Source organism: Syngnathus leptorhynchus, chromosome 22, assembly GCF_054491065.1.
Source record: "Syngnathus leptorhynchus isolate UIUO chromosome 22, UIUO_Slep, whole genome shotgun sequence".
NCBI classification, from domain to species: domain Eukaryota; kingdom Metazoa; phylum Chordata; class Actinopteri; order Syngnathiformes; family Syngnathidae; genus Syngnathus; species Syngnathus leptorhynchus.
The window spans coordinates 6,871,260-6,893,114 of NC_141216.1; the positions used below are offsets into that span (position 1 = coordinate 6,871,260).

The 21,855-nt window shown below is 44.9% G+C and overlaps 1 protein-coding gene and 1 pseudogene across 10 annotated transcripts in view; one reads left to right on the forward strand and one right to left on the reverse strand.

Moving 5' to 3' along the window:
• fbxl15 (F-box and leucine-rich repeat protein 15) overlaps window positions 1-21,855 on the reverse strand; it is an 80,480-nt gene that overhangs the window by 42,862 nt on the left and 15,763 nt on the right. For all 10 annotated transcript variants that reach the window (XM_085903207.1, XM_085903206.1, XM_085903205.1 and 7 more), the window contains 4 exons: window positions 14,991-15,043; window positions 8,768-8,953; window positions 7,953-8,045; window positions 7,696-7,870 (listed from right to left, as the gene is read on the reverse strand). The gene's annotated coding sequence lies outside the window, so the exon portion shown is untranslated. The remainder of the gene's footprint in view (window positions 1-7,695; window positions 7,871-7,952; window positions 8,046-8,767; window positions 8,954-14,990; window positions 15,044-21,855) is intronic.
• LOC147039822 (paired box protein Pax-2a-like) lies at window positions 1,525-15,892 on the forward strand (annotated as a pseudogene).

Here is a 21,855-nt window from a genome sequence, read left to right on the forward strand (position 1 = left end):
AGAAATGTCATTCATAAATGACTTTTGTTCAAATCCTACAATTTAGACTTAGTGTCTGTGATGTTCCTTATTTGGACCTGCACTCCCTGTAAATGAGACAGACCTCATCTGGACTTTTTTTTTTTTCCGCTTGTGTGTGTATGTGTGTGTGTTGGCATGTACTGCCTTTGTCTGACAAGTCAAGCATGGGGGGGGGGGGTGCAGGGAAGGTGGGAGGGGGGTAAACTAGTGGAGTGTGTGTGCATGTGTGTGTGTCTAGGTTGCCGCTTTTAGAGGCACACACACACCCGCACGGGCTTCATTCCCCGAGCAAAACCTTCTCGCGAGCACATCACAGCTGCACTGAGGGGGGCCCGGCAGCCCTGTACGGATCGCGGGGAGCTCTAACCGAAGCGAGTCAAGCCGAGCCGAACCGAGCCGAACCGAGCCGAACCGAGCTTCCCAACGCACACCGGAGCCCTTTTTCCCCCTGCTCGCGATGAGCTTGGTGCTCAGTCTGCGGCGCTGAACCCAAAGGGGGGCGACGCACCTGCCAGCCCCTGGAGCGGACTGCGCCCCTGCAGCGAGGCAACTTTTGCGCTCTTTCTTTCCTTTTTTTCTTTCTATCCATCCGAGGAAGGGGGGTGTGTGCAAAGTTGGCCCTCATATGAGCTCCCGTGGCGACGGTGGTCGGGGAGGGCGACGGAAGCATTGAGATTTTTTGCATCCCTTGACATTGTAAGCAGGCGACACGGCGGCTCGGGTTGATTTGTTTCCTTTCCTTTGCTATCCGATGGATATTCACTGCAAGGCGGACCCCTTCGCGGCCATGCACCGTAAGTAGCACAATGCCACTACAATTATTATTCATTATTATTCTTATTTATTGTGCAGGTAAACACGTGAAGTAATGTGTTGTTTTTTTGAACGGTCCAAATAATATAAAGTTGCATGCCTTTGAATGTGTAAAAATGAAGTCTTTGTTAGTGAATAATTACTGTGAAATGATTTCAATGTGCAACTTGATATGATTTGATTGGGGTGAATAATTGAGGCTTTTTGTGTTTGGCAAAATAATATATGCACTGTAATGTGAGTTATTAAAGCTTGATCAATTATTTAACATTAAGCTGTGAAAGGGAACCTAATACGAGCAGGGAAGATGTTGTGTGCTGACCGAAGGAAAGTTGTTTTTATTTTTTGAAAAAAAATAATAATAATAATAAAAGAGAGAGAAAAAAAAAAAAAAAGTATTTTTTTATCCATTTAATTTATATGAAGAGAGAGAGATGGGCCTTGGCAGAATATTTTGTCAGGTTTTTTTTCTGGTACTATTTGGGGACACTGGCCTTTTTGGTGTAATGTGAATTAATTTAATTAGTCATTCAAAACACACTGCTTGGCTTACTGCTGATTCTGAAGTGTATTTGGGTTTTTTTTCCTGAGAGTTACGTATGAAATTGTATGAAATTGCACGACTGCATCTCCTAATTTATATAATGTATAATTCTAATGTAATTGTGTCCTCATTTACGGCTTTATGTAATGTTAGGCTGCCGGTGTGTGCTGCTGTTGTCTCCCACGTAGGGCACGGGGGGGTGAACCAGCTCGGCGGGGTGTTCGTCAACGGAAGGCCCCTCCCGGACGTGGTGCGCCAGCGCATCGTGGAGCTGGCCCACCAGGGGGTTCGACCGTGCGACATCTCTCGGCAGCTGCGCGTCAGCCACGGCTGCGTCAGCAAGATCCTCGGCAGGTACGCGCAAAATTCATTATTTTTAGTGTTGATGGGTTGCGCAAAGAATATATAATGCACTATTTTACGCTATTTAATGAAAACAGCAAACTGGTTTGCTATTGTAATTTCTTGAGATGAATAAATGTGTCGAATCATTATTTTTAACTGTGACTCCCTCTTCTACCATTTTGGGGAAATAAGATTTTTTTTTTTTCAATGAAATAAATGTGGTTGTATTATTTCACTGTGTTTTATGGTTTTAACGTATTTTGTGTTTGCATGAAACTGCAGTGCTCAAGATTCATGCACTTTGACTGCTATTAATTTTAAAAGGTCTGAAAAATCTTATATTTTACACAAATAAATCATTTAGTTTTGTGAAAATGAAAATCTTTTTGTTCAGCTAACAAACAAACAAACATAAAACGTGCTAAATTGCCGCCACCTTCTTGGAAATAAAAACAATAGCATTATTTTCATTTCATTATTATGGCACAGGTACTACGAGACTGGTAGCATCAAACCGGGCGTGATCGGGGGCTCCAAGCCCAAAGTGGCTACGCCGAAGGTGGTGGACAAGATTGCGGACTACAAGAGGCAGAACCCCACCATGTTTGCATGGGAGATCCGTGACAGGCTGCTGGCTGAAGGCATCTGCGACAACGACACCGTGCCCAGTGTCTCCTCCATTAACCGGTGAGAGTATTAACGCAATATATTTTTGGGGGATATTAAATACATCTTGCAAAAGTATTATAAAAACTGTTTTGCATGTAAAACAATTTGAGCTGTTATCATTAACAATACAAATGTGTAGTTTTACATTTTATATGACTGCATTGAAAATTACAATGCTAATAGGTACTGCTCCTATTTTGAATATTTTTGTTTTAAAAAAAAAAAAATATTAGGAACACATCTCTGCCATTAAGCTGAGGAGGTGGGGCGGGGGGGGGGGGGTGTCAAGGCTGCAAACAGCTCGTTCAGAGGTACCTAATGAAGTGGCTGCAGAGCGTTGCACGCGCCCACTCGGTGCCGGTACTCCCGAGGCAATCAGAGATCAATACAAGGGTGACCACATGCCTTTTGGCGCCATAAAGCAGGCCAATTGTCTTTCTGAGCATGCGTGTGCTGGCGGGAGGGGGGCGGGGCTAGCACTGCAGACCTGTCTGTAAGATTTAAAAAGAAGGTGGGAGGGGGGGGGGCTGAGGGAGCTTGAAATGAATGTCATAAAATAAAATAACATGTAGTCCCGTTTTTTGTGGTGGTGGATTCGAGGCATCATTTTGTACAAGCTACAATCAATTTAAGATGTGTACCATTGTGAGGCGTTTGTAATATTTTCCATAAAATTAGATGACGCTTCAATGTACATTGTTGTGAAGCGTAGAGGTGTTGCTAATATTTTGGTGGCAAGAGGAGAGGGTCAAAATATGAGCAACATAAAGGGCAGATGCTGATGTGTGAAGGCCTAAGAGCAAAATACAATTATCCATATGTAAATAAATAATAATCTGTACATTTCTCACAAACTAATGTATTTCCCTGACACACACACGCACATGCGCGCGCACACACACACACACACACACTCACACGCACACACACAAACACACACATCTAGTGATGAACTTTGCTTAAGACGCACTGTTCCATAAAGGCATTACATTTTAATGAGCTGATGGGCGAGAGCGTGGACACACACACACACACGTACACACACGTACACACACACACACACACACACACACACACACACACACACACACACACATCTTTTAAATAAGAAAGGGCTGAAAAAAATTCATTTCATGCTCCATGCTCACTTAAAAAGGCGACCGAGACACGTGCATGTGTGATAACTCCAAAATGATTGTATGTATTAATGCCATTTAAAAAAAAAAAGACTATTTAGTCTTATTTTAAAATTCCAATTAAATGATTCTTTTAGTTATCTCCAGGTAAATATAATATAATATAACACCGTTAGCCTAATGATGTAATCGCCTGTGTCAGTTTTACCTAATTTTACTCTTTTTTTTTCGCAAGCATACTTAATTCTTTGTGGAGTACATAATTCAATCCCCTAAACTTTTGCAAAGACTGACATCCAACAAAGTGCGGCAAAATTTGGGTTTAAAACCGAGAAAAGAACTGATAAGTAGTCCGAGAGTTTACAAATGATGGTGACAGGCCACCTTCTCCCCGGGGCTGGCGCTCAGACGGAACAAATCTAACGCGAGCTAGCGCAAAAGAAGGGGAGGGGGGGGGGGGGGGGGGGGGCAATAAGGAACTATTGCTTTCCTGTCACATGTAATTTATAGCTCTCCATTTGCATCTCTTTGCCCGGGTGGCCTAATCCCGGACTTTTCCGATCGATGCGGCCTCATCCGCATTGGCATTCTTGGAGGTGGGGGGCTGGGGGGGGGTGCTGGTCCTGCAGAGGTCTGGGGGTTGAGCTTGGACTTTATTTTCCAGGATCATCCGAACAAAAGTACAGCAGCCCTTCCATCCGTCGCCCGATGGGACGTCCCTGTCGACGCCAGGCCATACCATAGGTGGGCACAGCGTCGTCACTACCGCCGCCATTATCAGCGGGAGCTTGAAATAGACTCACAGCAGGTCTTGATGAGTGTTTTCCTCTTCTCTTTCAGTGCCAAACACAGTGTCTCCGCCAGTAACCAGCGCTTCCAACGACCCTGCAGGGTCCTACTCCATTAACGGCATTCTGGGTATTCCGCGATCCAACGGTGAAAAGAGGAAAAGAGATGAAGGTAAGATATGCCTTGCCCTCAAGCTACACTGGTATCTCCTACTGTAAGCCTAAGGCGAGATGTCTGGCATCTTCAATGGTTCTGCTTGTGCACTTTTGACTTTTCCATCTTGGTCTTGAGCCGTCGGTGCTAAAATGTCATTCGGTCCAGGCGGAATCCCTGCAAGGTAGTTCTGATCCATTGGCCCAAAAGCAGCCCAGTCGAGTAGTTGTCCCTACAGGGTTTATGAAGAGAGCAAACTGGATCCTCCAGTATTACGTCTTTCGGACAGAAAGAAACCACAAAGGTTCCACTAGTAGCCTCGACAAGTCACTTTTCCAGGTTGCCTTCCAGTGACCTCGAGAGTTCAATAAGGATACCTACATTAGATTTGAGGGACATCAATGGATTTCTAACAGCGCAGAATTGGTTCATGTCTCCAAAAAGACACACACAAAGAGTGAGCATTATTCTTTCCGAGCCGTGCTGAAGTTGCAAGTCCGGCTCTAAAAGGCGGCGCCGCCCCCCGTTCCAGGCGATGACCCTTAATAAAGCACCTGAACTCGGCTACACTGCTGTGTCAATCTGCTGAGGAGTCTTTTTGATTTGAAGGCACGACCTCCACTGGTGTCTCCTGCAATTAATCTTTATGGAAGTGATTAAAGGGCTTTAGATAATTACATGTCAAGATGATGTAGCCGACCACCCGGGTCAGTCAAGAAAGCCGCTATAGCTCTGTTTTTTTTCCCCCCCTCCTTCCCCTCCTGAAACAAAAGTGCCTTCAAAGGCTGCAAGAAGGCCTGAGGCTTTTAATAGATTATTGGTGGCGTAAGCAATCGGCTTTCTCGTGCATGATGAGAATGGCTGAGGAGATGCACTGGCGTCGCGAGGTGTGTTTTGGAATGTTATTTCCAGAACGGGAGCTAATCAGAGCGCGGCTGTCGTTGACATAGTGTCATCTTTGTTATCGGGGGGGCTGACGCTGTTTTGTGTGTGTTGAGGCAGGAGATGACTAATGATCTGTCAGAGGTAGATTTCCTGGCAGAGATATAAAAGCCAGCATGACGTGGGCACGGCAAATGACATAATCAAGGGAAGAGATGCGGTGGCGAGGGCATAATGTGAACGTCTGGTGTTTTCCAGAGTTCATTTGGAGCCGTGCTAGGACCCCCCCCTTCATATTAAGCGTAATGTCGCCAGTGACGGAAGGTGCATATTTTCATGCAGATTACTACTGAAGGCCAGAAGGATCTTAAAGGGCACGTAGAGGAAGAGATGAGCTGTTTTACATATGCGACTTACCCGGAACCACTGAGTCCAGGGGTACCGGTATCGTAAAAAATATACCTGATAACCTTGCTTACAAAGGCATGGCAGGTTGTTGTTTTTTTTTTTTTTTTACAAAACCCAAAGATTTTTGTGCTGTGCTGTACTGAACCCGATATGAGTGCGTAGTCATTTTTGCCGCTGATGATCAGTCACAATCAAACAGCGCTGTATGAATGTTGTTTTGAAGCAAATTGTCATCAAATGCTGCTGGTTGCTCACCACTCCGTGTCAGCTAATGTCTCTGCGCGGCCTCGTTTGCACTTGGTACATATTGCGCACCGCTCGCTAGGCTGTAGTCCACAGTCAGTAAATGCGGCGACCGCATTTCCTCGCAGCGAGGCCTCATTTAACTCGGTAAGCCGCGTGATGATTATGGCGAAATAGTCATTATCAAGGCTGGGGGAAAATAACACACACGCACGGGGGACGGGCGGCAAAGGAGGGGGCGGAGTTAGTTCAAAACAAAACGGCTGAGTATTTGCACCGGTAAGTTTCCCATTCCCAGTCAGCAGTGCCCTTAAAAAGAAAGGTCCCAAATTACGGCGGGCGTGTCAAGATAATGCGCTGTGACACGCGTTTATGTACACTGGGGCCGGGCCAGAGCAGCTTCGGGGACACAGGTGTCATAAGAGCCATTATCGCCGGCCGCTGTGCTGCGGCAAATTAAAAGTAGCACTTGGCAGCCATTGTTGGAGGGAGCTCTGAAGATGGCGCCTTGGCTGACCGCGGCTGCCCACAAAAGTGACATATATTAGAATTGCGCGCCGCTGCAGAGAAAAGCTATTACCGTGCACATTAACATCCGCGCACACTCGCCACCTACTGAGCTCCGAGGCTGCGGTAAAGTTGCACCGCCGCTAAACCGCACAAAGGAACTTCCGGGCCAACAAAGTGCGCTATCGGCCTCGCGTTGTCTTTTTAAATTTGTGATTTATGGGCGAAATGGGGCAATTCGTTTAACGAGGCAATCATCCCGTATTTCAATAAGTCGGCCGGCGAGTGGCGGCAAGAGTGGATGGATGGGATTCCTCGTTGGGGATGCAGCCATATTCATTATTCCTCATCTGGGAGCGTCGTGAGGTGTCGTGTGGAGTATGAGCGATGGAGAGGGCCGCTGTTGCAAACTATTGTCTTGCTGAAGCCTTATGGAAGTATCACAAATCAAATTGCAAATCAAAACAATTCATTTAGCTTCGCGTTACCCAAACTGTGGCTCGGGGGGCCCAAAAGTAAAAACTGTCAAGCGGGGCTTTTTGATTCATGTTTGTTGCATTCAAGTTCTTTACCATGTCCAGCTTAATACATGATACATATTTTAGCACATTTGAAACAATATTTGGAGTTGAACCTGAAATCAGATCAAATAAATAAAAAAACTAGGTCAAAATAGAGTGACAAACTAGTCATATTTTTGGTCAAGTATTGTAATAAATGCATAGAACTTCATACCAAAAAAAAAAAAACAACCTGAGCATTTTGCCTCAGCATTTTTTGCAGTTAATTAGCGTATAAATCTTGGCTCATTAAAAATGCTGTTCCTAACTATTAATTCTTGTCTAATCCATTAATAACAACAATGATCAATTTCATTCATGTTTACATCAAAGGATTCAATTACAATGGGGGAAATGAAGTTCCTCTAATTTGATTTAAATGAGTTTTGATTGGATTTTCCTTTCGGGGGAAAAGACAACAATACATCGGGGGTAGGTGAGCATATGCGTGCTGACACGTTATTTAAACAAGGAAGTCGACTGTAAGACTCCAACCATTTGTCTGGGCAAGGGGTCGCGACCTTAAGGTGGTGCCTCTTATGTCACTGTGTAAACACTTTTACTCTCCAATGTGAGGAAAGATGCTACTCTCTCAGCATTTTTTGGAGGGGAAATGACCACTCACCTCCGAGTCTCCTGCTGGGGGTCGTGACTGTCAAGTGGCGTACCCGCAGTGAGGCGTCTGCTCCCTGCGGGGTCACGTGATCCGGCGGAGGAGGCGGCTCCCGCGTTAATATGAACGGACGTCAACTTGAATAGACTACTGCCGCCGTGATCGATAAACACGCCTCGAGACCTTACTGCCGGACAATAAGTGATCGTTAAAAGTCACGAAAACATGAGCACGATTTTAAAAATGGGAAAACGATAAGAATTATTTACCTTGGCAACAGTGCGGTTGATTCGCCGGTTGGGAATCAAGACCGTGGGAGGGAAGAGGCCATCAATTTGAAGAGCGTGGGAAGTCGGCGGTGGCTAACGACAAACACCAGGGAGGTTATCGATTTGGCAAGGCGTTGGAACCCAATGAACTAATGATGTGAAAGTGGAGACCTGAAGTAAAAACTATTCTGTAACCAGTTAAGAACGATCTGACTAACTAGGTCGCTCTCGGCGAATAATAATACATTTTAAAAAAACACCTTCAAGAGGTTGTCTTTCCCCCCCCAACGGGTTCATCCTCCGGTTGGCGTAAAAAGAATTCCGTAAGAACCACTCCTGAATGGTAATAGCATGCTGACATGATTGATCAAGTGAATTCCGTAAGGGGGGGGGGGGCAAAAAGGTGGGATTAAGTCGAGTATTATAGGTGCAATGAGTTGAGGCAGGATGTTCATTTGGAGTCCATTTCAGCTCCCTCTTGCCAGCAGATCAGACAATCAATAGAGCGCTTGCATATAATACATCATGGCGCTGTCGCCGCCGGGGAGAACATAATCTACGGCAAATTTAGAGCGACGGATCTGTAAAGGAGTTCATGCTTTCTGGTTAGCAGGGAGCAGGAATATTGTGGTGTAAAGTGAACCTTTTTTGACTTTATTTCCTCACACAGCGGACAAAATTGGCAATCAATGCCTATTTTGTTAAGTTCAATGAGCTCAATTGGTAGATGGCGTTGAATATATTTTTTCTTGCTATATTTGCTAACTAAAACAGCAGCGCATACCCAAACATGGCGGGTGGGTCCATTTCCTTACCGGGGCCAGCGTGTCGACTGTGGCTCTCTCTCCTTGTAGATGGTTCAGATGGTTCTGGTCCAAACAGTGATTCTCAGGGTAGTGTGGAGAGTTTACGGAAACACCTGAGGGCCGACGCCTTCACTCAGCAGCAGCTGGAAGCCCTGGATCGGGTCTTTGAACGCCCCTCGTACCCGGACGTCTTCCCTACATCGGAGCACGTCAAACCGGAACAGGTTAGTTGAACTGTTAGTTTCCTTTTTTATTTAAACACAAAAAAATACATTGGCTGTCCATAAGCTGAGGTTAATTAAAGATGGCCACCACCAGAAAGTGATGGGAGGAAAACTCCCGCACGTTATTGATTTTTAAATGAAAAACATATTCCATGAATGGTTTACAATTGAGAATAATAATCATAATAATAACAACAGTACGTCAACATCAAATTAATCAAAACCTCTCTCTTGTCTTCATTTATTTTTAACGTAACCATATATTTCATGTAAAGTTGATATACTATATTGGGGTCATATTTATTAGATTCATTATTACTTGTTAATAAAATAATAAAAATCATAATAAGCCTAAGAAACCACCACGCTTGAGGACAAACAACCAATCAGAGACAAAAGGCCTCCCATCCTTCCAAGATGAGGATGCATTCGGCAGCAGGGCCCCGACGGCGCTTATAAAAAAAAACTGTGACTTTATTACAATGGATAAGCTTTATTTACATTCATTGTACGATTAAACAACAAGAGACTATTAATTTCTCCCTGCATACAACGTCGGAGCTATAAAAAGAAAAAAAGCTGTGGCCTAATTGAGTTCATTTTAATTTCTCTCCAATCGGGGCAAATTAGGCAGGTGATAAATCAGTGGGACAGGCCTCACCTCCAGAAGAGGGCCTAATTTGCAGCTAATTACAAAACTGATTTCTACTGGAAGATCAATACCAAAACCAATTGGAAATGACTTGCAATCACAAAGAGCGTCGGGGAGAGTATTAAAAGAGCGGGAGGGGAAGGGGTGTGGGGGGGGGGGGGGTTCGCTTAGACTTAAAAAAGGAACGGTCCAGAAAAATCAGTTTTAATTTAATGCGATATTAATCAAGAGCCTTTTGCCTTTCATGGGGGGCCTCTCACTTTTTTCCCCTGTGCAAAATGCGGCCCTATTAGCCAAGTGTAGCGACGCATTAAAAAGCCATTCTGGCGAGGCGGCTCTCAATGGACGGAGCCCTCCCACACTTCTGCCTGCCATGTGGTCATCCCTTTTCACGCCGCGGCCTCCCATCTGCATGAGAAAACGTCTGCCCAATAGAGGCAAACATCAGACCCGGTGCCAGCCAACAGTTGTAGCAGACAATTAGAGTTTATCGGCGATAGAAGCAGACAAGAGTGGGGTCATAGGCGTAGACCCCCCCCCCCCACACACACACACACACACACACAACCAACCGACCCCCTTACCTCATGGGATCAGGGCCCACAGAGGCCCAGCCCACGGTTCCTGAACTCACACCGGGCCACGGACAAACAATCCGGAAGTCTCATCTCATTAAGGAGGGAAAAAACAACATGCTAACAGCTGCCAGTGTCGCACCCCCAAAAGTGTACTTTTTTTGTAATGATTTAAGAGCTAAGATATCTTTTAATTACTGAACAGATTTTCATTTTGTTAAATTTTTTTCACAACCAAATTTGATCGAAAAAAATATTGTCGTATTGATTTTTTTGTTAACAGACATTTTTCAAATACGAGTTTTAAAACTTTTTTTTCTCATGCTGTTCATTGTCTGCGGGGTGCACATAACATTTAAATGGAAATATTTTTGGGGGACTTGACTTCACCTTTAACCTTTTGCATTAATTGCCGGTATTTTCTCGTAAAATCTCTATTCGACCCTGCATACAAACCGTTTAAAGTTAAACCTCCGAGTGTGACTTAACCATTAAAAATGTAACAAAAACGTGCAAGTCGGTCCAAATTTAAAGGTGGTGGCGGGGGGGTGCGTGCGTGCAACAAAGCGTATCCGCTCAAGACGAAGACAGGCCGGCACAAAAGACCAGCTGACGCCCGGGCTTCCCATGCAAATCCGGCGAAAGCCCACTTCCTCTCAGACAATCCCCAAATACATTCATGATATGCTTCCATGGCAGCCCGGACTGGCACAATGCTCTCTTACAAATGTATCAAGGTATTGTCTGCTTGCGTAACGCCTCCGTTGTCCGCTCCCTCAGGCTAATGAGTACTCGCTGCCGAGCCTCAATTCCAGCCTGGACGAAGTCAAGCCTAGTTTGTCGTCCAACGCCAACCCGGAGCTGGGCCCCAGCGTGTCGCAAAGCTACCCTGTAGGTAAGATCCAGCCCCTGGAGCTGAATGTGTCAACATTAAAAAGTCAAACCAACGAGTCAACGTGTGAAGGCTTTTTTAACGTGCTCTCCCTCGGAGCTTCGGAGTGTGTGTTTTGATGAGCAAGCGGCTCGGGAATTGGGGCACGGTGACAAGGTCCTTTTGGTGTCACTGGATCAGATTCATCAGTGCAGCGAGCGACCGCTGGTTGGCTGCCTCTGTGATTTGTTCACTTTGTCACCTGGAGGCGGTCGGTGGAATTGGGGGCAGTTTGTGCGTCTTGGAACACGAGTAATGCGCCTCGGTAAATACGCTCTGGCACCTGCGCCGCCTCACTCTAACACCGTGATCATTTACTTCACCCTCCCCGTGTCACCCGACAAACGACACCCCCCTCCTTCACCCACTCACCCACCCCTCCCCACCGTCTCACAGCCTACCTCTCTCCTTGTCACAGTTAATGATCGCCCCGGCTAATTGAAATATTGTTTTCTTGTCGCTTGTTGCCATTACTGAGACGATTGTTAAGCTTACTCCGAGTTTACGACGACTCTTTTGCCGGTCAGCGCGGCACAATGAAATCGGTCTACTTATGGAAGAATTCCAAATATTAACCAATGAGGAGAAAGTTGAAGGTTTTTTTTTTTTTCCTTTAATAAATACATTTGATTAATTCTGACAACAGGAAACTGCCCATTTTTGTCAGCGGTCAATAAACATAATTTACATTTAATGAATTTCCTGGAAATGGCCAAATTCTTGCCAAACTAAAAACGTTTTCATGTAGGTTCTTCACTGATTATTGGCAGCAAAGTGAATATTTAGAGGTCAAAGTCATGAAGCTTCTGTTGTGCCAAATATTAAGAATGTCTCCAGTGGCTTCGCAAGAGAGATAAGGACAATTTGAAGCCCCCCAAAATAAATAACTAAACGATGCATAATATTTAGGCCGGGATCCAATTTCAAATGAATTGTGCGTTAACAAGAGCAGCAAACTTTCGATTTCACATCCGTCCAACTAAGAGTCATTGATCGAGCTGATTTTCTGCCCGTGGAATTTGCATCATCTATTTCATGAAGTCACGGCCAGAGATCGGGATTGTGACGGCACCGATAGAAATCTTTTGTGCCCTCTGCTTATCCTATTAGGCACTTGAAAGCAGCAGGCTCCACTAAGAAAGGATTTAAGGGCATTGTGCGAAGAGGCGAGACCTTCTCTCTCCTTTTCCTCCACATTACCTGCTAAAAGGTCCCTCCCGTGAATATGTGACTAGGATAATTGCATATTGTCAGATCATTTCTATTGTTGGTATGGGAAGTCATTTTATTTGATGAATCCCAACCGAGGCAAGCCCTGCCGTTTTCTGCTTCAAATTCAAATTGGTGAAGAACTTTTTTGTGCGTGTGTATTTTCAACTCGTCAATGGCGAGATGGCTTCGATACGGCCGATTGTCCGCTCCTTCTATGGAGGGTTCCTGAGCTGAGGTGTTTTTCTTTCTCGTCAATTTATGGGAGTTTGGCACTTGTCTGCTATGCATACTGACAAAGTGAGAGTTTGTGTTTCCCTGCTGGGCCTGCTAATGGAGGCCTCAAAGGGCCTTGAAATGAAGCACAATTGTTTTACGCAAACGTTTGTCAGGGGGAAACACAACAAAAGGACCCTGCAAGAAAGTTGTTATTATGAGTGAGATTTTGCACAATTCTTTTTCTTTTTAGGGTAATAGTACAAGAGTAAAGTAGGATAGAGGGGAAAAAAAGGTGCCGTAATAGAAAAAATATTTTTCTTTACAGGAAAACAACATTTTAGATGATTTATTTTTTGAAGAGAAATATTGAAATATTTTTTTAAAAGAGGACGTTTAAGGTTGCATTTTTTCAGTTAAATATGTAATATTACAAATGTAGCCAATTTTACATGAAACGAAAGAAAATGATCAAATGTATCGTAATTATACGTTTTCGAGCAAAAACTGCAATATAAAATGAGTCACATTGATTCTGTGGAAAAAATCAACTAAGCTTTTTGGGGGAAAAACGGTGAAAGATTAAAATTACAGCCCCACTTGTTGCTTTGTTGTGCATGTTGTTTGACTGACGAGTCTCCTATCACAAACCTTTGAGCGCGCGTTTGATAATGAGCGACTTTCAGCCAGTGTTTGGGGATTTAAAGCAATTTGGCTCACCAAACATTCTTTACTCCCTTGTAATTAATTAGGATGCTGGGAAACACACAGACACTTTTTTGGGCTTGTGAACGCCTCAAAGATGGAGGTCAAAGATTTGCGGTTGTTGCGGCAAACATGAAGGTGTCCCTGTCATGCTAGACTGCATCGAGCTAAAGAGGCAGTCGCTAATGGCCTCGCGCCGCTGCCAAATGAAGATGAAGTTTTGCTGCTGCGCTTGTTGTTGTCATACTCAAAACTTTCCGGGATTGTTTCGTCTTCGCCAAAGCTGAAAATCAATCATCAAGTGGTATGGAAAGTGGTTTCCAAACTATCGTGTGGAAGGTCGGGCCAATTTTGGCACCGTTGAAATACCGCGGTGACGGAACTCGTTATAAAACCTCCTTGGTGGAGGTAATCAACGACAAAAAAAACATTGACGTCCTCTTTTAAAGGATTGAACAGCAATTAAAGTTCCTAATGAAGGTCTAACCGAGAAGGACGGTATTGATCTCCCGATCAAACTTTGGATCGGTAGCACAGTTAGTATTGATCTGCCATCGGCTACTCGTGTCTGACGTAGTCTCAGTTGCAGTTTTACTTGTAAATGTGTGGTATTTAAATCAAAGTATTTGCTGTGTGTACATTTGCTGCCGTCGTACAAAGACACGGTCGGATCAATTGTTGCCGGCGTGTCTCTAAAACACACAATAGGCCTCGCCGCTAGCGAAGCAAAACACTCCACCCACGCCTCAGCACTCCCACGGCTCCCTTTGACTTGAGTGCACTGGCTTGTGGCAAACATTCTTTTTGTAGGCTGAAAATCGCCTCCGTTTTGTGCCAGGCTGGTCTTTTTTTATAAAAAAAATTGAATACTTGCTCATGATTGCATTTTGTCATATCTTCATTAAACATACTACTGAATATATATATAAATGTTTTACAAAATGATCTCAATGGAATACAAATATATCAATATATGAAGGTGTAGGAACGCATTTCAAATGTTCTACACGTCGATTCCAACCCTTCATAGACAGACGAGGCTTTTTTCCTGGCATCGAGTCCTCATTAAAGTTCCATCCGGCGAGTCGTTTTTTTTTCTTCTCATTCCCCCTTTTTGAGCCCTCGTCACCACAATATAGCGGGGCCACGGGTCCACAATGGCGCCTGTGCAGACTGAGGTTACGTGCTGCGCTCCAAAAAACATCTCCGCGGGCCAGCTTGGACGACCCGAACCGTCACTCTCAATTACGGAGCTGAATATGTGCCTACGCGCTGGTGGCGCTTCGCAGAGAGGGGGCCCGCCTGCTCAATGCCCTCCGAAAGGCCACGGCGCAACAGCGCTGATTCAGCAATGTGCTCACACATATGAAACGTTTACAGTACTTGATTGCTATTTTCTAAAGTATATACAAGTTCTTTTGTGTCTTTTTTTTTGTTTTCTTTGTCTGCTCAGGTCGAGACATGGCCAACACGACATTACCCGGGTACCCCCCTCACGTCCCTCCCACAGGCCAGGGCAGCTACCCGACTTCCACGCTGGCTGGAATGGTTCCTGGTAAGCACCGATTGCAATATGACTTTTATTCTGTTTTTTGGTTTTGGTTTTTATGAAAGGCATTCTGTCGAGATACAAACAAAGCTGCGTTGTCACCCAGGAAGTAGCAAAAGCCCGAATCGGTTTGAGGACAAAAATGTTGCCAATTCCCCAAGACAAACGTACCTCGACTTTCTGGCCTCGCTCCAGTTGTCGTGCGCCGTTCCAGACCGTTCACCCTGCACGCAAGAAATGAGATTTAGTGTCGGGCGCCAAACACTGTTAAAGCAAAGCCATTCCTCACCGGCTTCATATAAATTATGGCCTTTATTGTCTCGTAAAGGAAGCAAAGGTGTCGAACGGTCGCTGCCGTGCTCGCCGACACTTCCCTCTTCCCCAGTGAAATTTTGTGGCGAAAAGCTAAAGTCAGATTTATGGCATTGGATCTAAAATGTACGCATGAAACAGTTTATTAATAACCCTGGCCGTTTATTAGTAGAGTGGCTCGGAATTAAAAACCAGGGAAGAAGAATGGGTAGATATCCATAAATGGCACGCGGAAAGGAGGCCTCGGTGTCACCTCCTGTATTGTTCACCGTTGCATAACTTAAGCCAAATGAAAAAGAAATAAATTACGTGCCTGAACGGTCACACGTCGATGACTATCATTTTTTTTCCCCTCCCCTACCTCCTCGACTGCCATGAGAAATGGCGGCCGGGACTACGAAAAAAAGGTGTTTTGAAATGCTAATGATTTGTTTTCTTGTTTTGCAGGGAGTGAGTTTTCGGGGAACCCCTACAGTCATCCACAGTACACCACCTACAACGAAGCTTGGCGATTCAGCAATCCGGCGTTACTAAGTAAGTAGCGCGGCTAGTTTAGCGTGCTAACTAGCTGGCTATCTTTTTTCCAGAATATTTTTCAGGTCATTATAAACCTTTCTGTTAACTTTCAGGTTCCCCTTATTATTATAGTGCCGCGTCGAGAGGCTCCGTCGCGCCCGCTGCTGCCGCTGCCTATGACCGCCACTAGTTACCATGGAAACCAAATCAACCTGCAGGACCGCCGCCTCAGCCTCCATATTTGAGCACAGTGAGGACATCGAGAGCTCACGCGATGAGGCCGTTTTTGGGGGGCGGGGGGGTCTTCAAGATGTCTTCACCTCGATGAACATAAGAGGGTTGCGGAAAATTGAGAGGGAAAAAAAAAACAAACAGCCATTGTGGATCAATACTGTACATTCCTTTGCTTGGCAGCTCTCAGCAGGGACTGTATGAGGCTTAAAAATGTAGCAGCGGCCTTTTATTTTCCTAATTCTCCTCCCTAAAATACACGCAGAAACGGGAACTCTGCGAGATGAGCCGGCTGCATTTTCATCCATCGTCCAGCGTGGCGGAATGCCGTGAGAAGATTAGGACTCTGTGATACACAATCAACATGTTGAGGGGGGAAAAAAAATAAAAATAAAAAAAATAAAGTGCAGTGCGTCGCTATGAAGCAAGTGGAGCTTTTCTTAATGATATTTTTTGTTTGTTTTGTTTTCCAATCATTTAAAGGACTAATCTGCTGTGTCAGGTTTTGAAAAGCAACATTTGATGTCCTTTTTCTTACTTTTGTTGTTGATTTTGCACTATGTTCAGATGTTTGCAACACTGGAGCGTTGTTCTATATGCAGGAATCCTTTATGCATACGTGCTTTCGGTTAGGCACTTAAAGCGACGCGTCTCGACAACATGCACTACCGCTAGATGGTTTAAATTAAGTCTTTGGCAACAGCCATCGCCCGAGTATAAAAGAATAATAATAATACATTTGAAATGAATTATTCAAACGTCAGTGCTGATTGATGGCCTTGGCGTCAAAAAACAAATGAATGCCTTAAAACAAAATTCTAATAATAATTAAAAAAAAGCTTCAGCGTCATCATGTTTCAGCCATCTTTTTCTTTTTTTTTTTTATTTGACTGAATGTAGTTTACATTTGCCAAAGACTTTTTGTTGTTTATTTACAGGCCGCCTATTGTTGAGATTAGTATTATTATTCTTGTTTTCGTGGTTATTATTATTAATATTATTAGGGACAAGCCACACGTTTCATGAGGAAGTCGAGATGTATAAATTCTATGCAGTGCAGATGGTCATCATATGCATATGAAGCTGTTTAAGGTACAGTGGGTGGAGTTTATTTAATGTTCATGTGTGTGTGTGTGTGTGTGTCAGCGTGTGAGCGTGTGTGTGTGTGTGTGTGTGTGTGACAAAACACTTCATGTAAATACAGTAAGAACTGTCTTTCATGTTCATTGGTATTATTTCTTTCATTCTGGTCACACTTGTATAATAATAATAAAAAAAGTGTCTGAAATCTTTTACCAAAACATGAATGTTATGTAATCAATTATTTATTTTTAATTTTTTTGATTAAAGAAAAAAAAAATACCAGCCCACCATTGATTCTAGATTCTGGAAAACAAGGATGTTGTATTTATGGATGTAATATCTGAAGCTCTGAGACTACTAAGTACGTTTTTTTGATTATTAGATAATTTGGGAATGTCATGTCAGGCCTCATCAAACGCTTGGAGGGTTCATGTACCGCCCACGTGCCGTAGGTTACCCAACCCTAAATTAGAAGGCAAAACTACAGATATTATGATTCATTTGCTACTTTTTTTGAGTCTGCATCCATTTTTAAATGTAATAGCAAAACTGTTCCCGACTAATGAGCCTGTTTAGAGACAAATAAAGCGACTTCTCAGGTATAACGGCGACCACGTGCTTCAGAGGCGGGAGCCGCGGAATGTTTTCTCCGATTCGGATCAGCGAGCAGCGCATAAAGTGTTTAACCCCTCTCTCTCACACACACACACACACACACACGCACGCACGCACGCACACACACACACATTCTCGCTCTCCGCTTTGTAAAGTTGAATTAATTTTTTTCGCTCTCCCGTCGCCTCAGAATTCAATTTGCGCTTAAGTTGCAGCCGCTAGATTTATGCGTGAAATACCTCCTCACCCCCCTTAACCCCCCCCCCCTCTCTGGAAGCTGATTTTCACTGGTTTCTTCTCGCGCTAATCCCTCCGCCTGGTACGACTTAGTTACGTCGTTATTGATTTACAGCCGGCGGACACCGTCTCGATTAGCCGTGTGCAATTGGCGGAGGATTTGGGCGTGCGATAAAAAGCGCCGCGTACATGTGACAGCACCTCGGGGCCTCTAATGGGACGTTTAGTGGGCTATTGGAAACTAAGTGTACAGTCAGAGTCCATTTTCGAGCCCTCAAAAGCACACATACTGTACACAGTAGCGCTAAGCGACCCATCGTGAATTCCCACCTACGCCTTAGTGAGCGATGATGGGGCCAGCGTGCTTTTGGAAACTAGTATGACCTCACGAAAGCGGCGAAACGTTAGCATTTTAGTTGATGGGCTAAGAGCATACTATTATTTTACAACTTTTGATTTTTTTGACAGATTCAACGAAATTATATACATAAAGATAGTATCTAAATGAGCTGTTTATTATTATCATTATTTGTTAATCGAATATAAGTGTGACAATTTTGGTTCCCAAATGTAAACGTGACACGAGCGACACAGGCGTAAGTTTAAGTCCCGTGTTCTCGACTCGTGTAGGTTTTACGTCAGGACGACTGTTGACCTTTCTAACTGCTGACTGCACACGCCGCGTGTGCTCAAGCACGCTTTGAATATGCTGCGATGGCCAAATGCTAATTTGGTTAGTGGCGTGTCAAATGCACAATAAATCCTCCGGATGTTATCCTTTTTTCTTTTTTTTTTTTTGCCCATGACACGACCAGACGACAGCGTGAAAATATGAAAATGCTTTTCACATCTTCATATTCCTCGAGCGGCTGTTGGGTGGGAAGGGCGGAATGGATGTGCTGCTTTATGTGCTGTATCTAATTGGATGTGGCAATATGTAATACGATTCTCCGCTATCCATCAATCGGCGTGTTAGACCTGTTTGTACGGACGTGTCAGCGGGGCAGCCTAGCTTGTTATGATGCCTGAGCACCAATTATGAGGTGATTCTCCACTCGGTGTGAGGACGTCGGCGGGATACTTGAGGGGAGGTTCCTAATGAGTGAGCATCGATTGGCCGGATAAGTGCTTGACATGCTAGCGTGAGAATAAGACAAGGAAAAGACTTAAAAGCTAGTGGATGGACGGCGAGATCTTGCCCAATTAAAATCTGCGTGGATGGAGGTCAGATTTGGTTGTTTGCATTGCTGGCAAATTTCCAATTCACTCGCATCGACTGGAGCTGTTAAGTGAGTGTGGGGGGAAAAAAAAGTACAAATGTTTGGTTGCAATGACAGGTCAGAGGTCAGGTGAAGACTAACGTCACTATTTTGCCAGTAAATAAATTGCTCACCCCGTGACGCAATTAAGGCGTCACTTAGCGAACATGTCGGCCGCTGGTGGTCGTGCGCTTACTACCTGACTGGCTAGTAAATGGGGAGGGGGAGGTCCCCTCCAAAACAGACAGAGGCGGCCATCTAATCAGCTGTCAGCCCCGGCGTTAGGCCCCGGCAAACTGGGGCAGCTGGGAAATATACCGAGAGAGAAGGGAGGGTGGGGTGCAGAATCATCAACCCCCATTTTTTTCCCCGTGTAACCCCGGACTTGCTCCTTCCTCACCCCCCCCCCCCGCCTTCCTCCGCCGCTTACTGTCAGGCCAAACACATGATGAATTGCCCTGTCAACGCAATTCATTCAGGGACCAATTAATTCGGCAGAAATGAACTAGAGCCATCAGTCGCTAGAAAACCGTCGGCAAAGCGCCTCTCGTCGGAAAGAAAGCGATACGGGCGCGTGTGCACGGGGCGAAGGCGGCGATGAGAACCGGCGCGTCGGGGGAGTGCGGTGGAAGTTCGTCTGACAGGAATTGGTCATTTAATGCTTTAGCGCACTGGAGACAGCCCCCTGTCATCGAGAAAGCCATGACAGGACTCCCCTGGTACTTTATTTATTAATTATCCAGAGCAGCGAGGGGGCATTTAACTGTCTCACTCTGGGCCCGTCAACTCGACTTCTTGTCATTGAGTCTCCGCAAACAGGTCCTCCAGGAAGCAAGCCCAAGTCAAAGCGGGAGCAGATGTAATTATGCCCGCCCTGGACAAATATTTTTGCTTGCAATCAGTTGTCACGCCGACGCCTCCCAAAACAACTCAACTGGTTTTGTGTTGCTTCAATTACGCCGGGCTTATTACGGAAACTTTCAGTTTAGTTTATGATTCTGTGTTCTTTTTTTTAACAACAGTCCACTTGGTCCTTATGTCTTTTTGACTCAATGAGCGATAGGGTTGACCTTTCTTCGTTTGTGATACGCCGACGGGAACGGGTAAATATTTAATGGAAGCTTTTGTTTGGCATCTCGTGCATCCCGATGTAACAGGAGGATGCCGAGGCGGCAGCAACAGCTGGGATGCAGCTACGGTGACGTTAGGTGTGCCTTCACCGTGACGGGGAAAAAAAAACAAAAAAAAAAACAACTTGCATCTCACTGGTCACAACATTAAGGACACCTAAATACACAGTGAATTATTTGGGTCATGTGGAAATGTGCAGGTGTACCTAATGTACTGGCTGTTCATCCGGAGATGTCTCCAGCTATAAGACGGCGCACATAATTAATTAAAAGGGACTAATTAGGAACATGAGAGCAGGTGCCAGGCTATGGGCTGACAGCGCAAACAGGAGGAAGGAGTGGAGGAGGAGGAGAAGTAAGGAGTGTAACGTGACAAGGAGGAGGGACAAAGCAACTTTCAAGTGTTTTGTCATGTGAAACCTCCGAGGAATTGACGTGACAGAGAAACAGTTGACCAGAATACCGCGGTACGGGGGGGTTGTCAGTCCTTTTGTACGAGACTTGAGTTCCCCCAATTTGACGCTGATGCCAACAAGGGATTTTCCTCCTCATTATATGCTCAAGTGTATGTGTGTTTTGAAAGAGGGGGGGGGGGGGGGGTCACCTCGTGATGGTGAGCACCCCCGGGTCAACACGTGATGCTGTTTTTTGTTTGTGCTTGCTGCCACACCAGGAAAAATGGATCCGAGTCATTCTTGTCTACCCGTTATTTCACAAAGTCCAGCTCTGAAGGGGGCTACAGCCTATTTCATCACAATTTGCAGACTAACCACTTACAAATGCGGCATGCGATGATACTAACGAAGGTTGATGTCACTTAGCCTTTCAGGCTAGACTGGCAAAGGACTAGGTCCTCCGAGAGGTGACAGCAGCGAGAGCCGCCTCCACCTAACAGCATTATAAAGTACTGTAGATCCTATTTGTGTCAGTAGAGCCAAGTGAGGGGAAAATTCAACATCAGCCTATTTATTCATTCACTTAGGCCCGCCGCTTGGCGCGGCGGGCACTGCGCCGTGGAACAAATGCGACGCGTTTTCAGAGACGGGTGGGAACGTCTTCACTTGGGTTTGATTGTGGGTGGGCAGGTAAAATAGAATCATCTATCAGTAGTAGTGAAATAGAGAAAATAATGAAAAAGGCCACAAAAACTAAACTATAAATTTGATCATTTTACCTCGCTCACCTGCCCGAACCCTCAAAACAAGAATGTCAAGTTTGCGCAATCAATAACAAGTGACAGGAAATGGAATTCGGAAAGGGTGAGGTGGGGAGGGAGTCGTTTCCCAGCTAACAACGCCACGAGTAATTTAAAGGAACTAAGTGACTCGATTTGTTCTCCCGCACGACCGTTAATTTGGCCCAAAAAAAAAAACGCTAATACCGAAGAAGAGATGGAGCCCGAGTTTAATTATCAGGGGATGACTCTGACTGTGCATCATCATTAGTTTGACTAAATAGCGGCGGTCACTGACTCAAGCGGTGGTAAATGGCACAATTAGTGGGCCGAGTGGGGAGAGGTACATTCAATTTGAAAGCCTTCTTTCCCAATCCATCTCTGGTGATCACGAAAAGCGCTGAGCGCTGCGTTTCTACGCTCGCCGACATTAATCAGCTTCATTCCCGAGTAGAATGTCAACGTCGCCGACAAAACGG